Consider the following 3,918-nt stretch of genomic DNA (forward strand, 5'->3'; position numbering starts at 1 on the left):
CATGGGCTCATCACTTATTTTTTTGGGCATCTCTGAGTCTTATTTTATGTATTAAGATGTCTCTTCAATGGGTAGGGTGCCTATCAATTTCTCTTTTAAAGCTCTGGCCTATACCAAAATATGATTTGGAGAAAGGAGAGAGAGAGAGAGAGACAGACAGACAGACAGACAGACAGACACTACTCTAGTTTCATCACCTGGGCTTCCAAATGAAGCCAGTAACTGAGAAAGGAATATAGAAGGAATGAGATTTTTATCACATTCACAAAAACTACATTTACCTGCAATTTTAAACTTGTGTCCCATTACCAAATGACATCTTCTGTAGTGTATTTTGAATTAATATTTTATAAGCACTTCAATTACCTTTTAAATAACAATTTTTTCTTCATATCATATTTTGTTTACAAATTAACTAAATTATTAACTTGTGAATATGTAAGAAAACCTACACATCAAGAAATCACGTGTTTGTATTTTTTCCCTCTTGGATCCAGGTGGGAGCTTCAAGAAATAGTACTAGACTGAGCTTCTTTCTCCATGGCTCTGCATTAGCTCTGTCCTGTTCAGAGTTAATAATTGTACTCAGGAAGACAGTCTGGGGTCTTCTGTATGTTAAATACATGATTGTTCTTCCTAGTAAGACCTCAAACCAAAGTCTGGTTCATACATTTTCATTATGGGTTGTTATGTGAAGTTGTTTACAAGCTATTGTTCAGTCTGAGCTGTGAGGTTTTTCTTCCTAATTCAGTTGAAAGGGACTGTATATTTTTAAGTTCCCTGGCACTAACTAGATAGAAAAGAGTCCAGAGTTTCAGATTGTACTTCCTCCACAGGATGTAGGTGTGTGTTTACCAAAACACACATGGCTATACATATGTTCAAGTATCTCCTCATAAGAAGGACACAGCATGAGTGGAAACTTGCTGCCATTTTTCTGTGGGGCAGTACAGTTCAGTGGTTAGGAGCACTGACTCCAGGGCCAGACATCCTGGGCTTGCATTCAGCTTCATGTTACTGGACAGTCTTGGGCAAGTGCCTTAGACCGTACGAGTCTCTATTTTCCCTTTTGTACAATGGGTATAAAATAATTGTTCCTGTTAATAATCATAGCTATTTCCTGGGGTTGTTGCAAGAGTAAAATATGTAATAACTTTAGGCACTTAGAACAGTGCCTACCATATAATAGAAACTATGTAAGTTTTAGGTATTATCATTATCACTCTGTTGGACTCCTAACAGGTCACACAGAACTGGCAGTTTCCTAAGTGACACTTTTAGTTTATTGTTTATTCAAACAACACATGATATCCAGGATGCCTAGATAAGTCAGGCACTGTGCTAGGCTCCGGGCAACTAAAAAGCGCCCATTTCCCATTTTCCTAAAAAAGAAAAACTGATTATTCATGTCTTCTCAAGAACCTTTGTGGTTGGATTTGGAGTTCCCTTTATCAAACAGGATTCTTGGGAGTGTGAACATGCTCTGTGGCTCACCTGTAAAGAATTCTGTCACTTCCCCAATAATGTGGGGAGTGTTTTGGAATTCCCCCAAATCAGCTCTTGCCAAACATGCACCAGTGTCAAACCTGCAGTGTTCAGAGCTGCCAGGGCTGGCAGTGGATGGTGATAGCAGGGTGGAGCCTGGTGCCAGGACACACAGTTCCTGGCACTTGCCCTGTTAGCCTCCCGTAGGGTAGCCTCTGTCCTGCTTTCCAAAAGCTTTCCTGTAGCTAGTCTAAGGCCAGGATAATGAGGCTACAAAGCTATTTGCTCTGCAAATTCTGACTCCATTCCAGTTAAATCTTTTGTGCCTGTTGTAAAATGACTTGCATTATTAGGGCCAAGGGGCTCCTGCAGTGCATTCCTCTTCCTTTCACTTAAACGGAATTCATGAGGCTCTTTTGCTTTGTATTAAGAATGAGAATATGGAAGGGAGAAAGTGAGGTAAGAGAACTAACATTTATTCAGCACTTGCTCTGTGCCAGGAAGTTTATATATGTCATCTTTTGGGGAAGCTAAACTAAACAAGGCCGTGTCTTTACTTATCTATGCATCCACTACAGCAAGTAGCACACTGGCTTGTCTATAGTAAGTGCTCCATATGTTGAATGATTTGAACATATACGTATTATGTGTATACCTGTCTGTTTATCATCTATCTATCTATCATCTATTTATCTATCATCTATTTTTTTTGCTAAAGCTCATTGTCATTTAAAAGTGCAAAAAAGGAGACATATGTACTGCTATTTGTAATACTCTAAACAATAAAATAAAATGTAAAAAAGTGCATTTACCTTGATTTCAGTTGAAGACCATCCCATAATTTTTGTGCCAAATAATTTATTTTATACTTACTATCATATGATAATCACAAAACTAACTACTTTGTTATCGTCCTTTGAAGTTGAAGATGTTTTCAGCAGTGTTGATTAGATAGTTCTGTGGGTTTGATGAAAATCACTTTTGAATTAAAATGATTAGATTGAGCTTATTCTTACCCATAAAACTGGACTCCCCTCTCTTCTCATGGTGACACTCTGGCATTGAAGAGCAGCTGAAGATGACACATGCATATTGGAAAGTTGAATAAGGTGGGAGAGAGAAAGTAGGGTACAGGCAGGAACACATTGGCATCTCAGGTTTCACCCTCCCTACACTGCTTAGGTGTTTCAGGTCAGGATTTAGAATTGAGATGAACTAATCAGAGATATCTTCTGGGAATTGTTTGTGCCTGTAATTTAAATATACGTTAGGTCAGTAATTCCCAAAGCTTAATCATTCTGAACTACCGTCCCAGTATTTGAAGATCTTTCTGTTACCTGTATTAGTATTGAACTGATTTTTTAATCAAATCACTTTCTTAAAAATAATTTTTTTGGGGGAAAGGGTCTTTCTATCATACCATCAAATTGGAGACAGGCACCATTTGCTAACCATTGAATGTATCTATAAAAGTAAATATAATGAAAACGAAGAAAATATTAGAAAAAATTCCAACGAAACTTCTTTCCTGATATTCCTTTTAACTTTTTTCTGAAAATTGAATTTATTGGGGGTGACATTGGTTAATAAAACCATACAGGCTTCAAGTGTACAACTCAATGAAACATCATCTGCACACTGCATTGTGCACTCACCACCCAAAGTCGAGTCTCTTTCCATCCTTATTTATCCCCCCTTTGCCCTTTCCACCATTCCCCACACCCCTTTTCTTCTGCTATCACCATACTGTTGAAGGCATTCTCCCTGTTTATAGGGCTACTAGAAGGCCAACAGCAACTACGAATTTACTGAGGTTGCAAACAGAAACAATAAAATAAATTTTAAGAGGAATAACTTTTCCTCCATATAATTTAATATATTTTAATGCTCATCACCTAAAATTACCTTTCATAATATACATCACCCACGCATTGCAAAACATTTTATCAGAGGAGAAACTTCTCATGATTTTGACGTTTGCTGCATACCCAAGTTTTTGGTTAGAAATACCAGTCATAAAATTGAAAGACATAGTCTTCTATGCACTTTAGAGATTTCAATTTAATGTGTCTGGTCGAGATTTTCCAGTTAAAAACACAATGTCCCTTTTCTACCTCTAAAAAGGAAATAGGTGTACTATAAAAGTTAATGGGAATAAGGGACCATTGGCTCATCATAGTCCTAATATTGCTTACTGTTTTCAGAGGAAATCTTTCATAGAGGCATTTACCATTCCGTGGGGTTAAGGTTGGGAATGGTTAGATTGACTTCCAAACATCAGCTCAAGATCTTGATGATGTTTTGCCCTTAAGCTCTTTTCTTCCTAGAGGCCTTCCAAGTTGTCTATAGCTGTCAGTCTATTCTTCAGATAGGCCTTGGTAGTTCTCCTTGAGGCAACTCAGGTCTCTCACCTCTCCCTGCAGGTCACAGGCA

The sequence above is a fragment of the Myotis davidii genome, unplaced genomic scaffold (genome assembly GCF_000327345.1).
Source record: "Myotis davidii unplaced genomic scaffold, ASM32734v1 scaffold120, whole genome shotgun sequence".
Lineage (NCBI taxonomy): Eukaryota > Metazoa > Chordata > Mammalia > Chiroptera > Vespertilionidae > Myotis > Myotis davidii.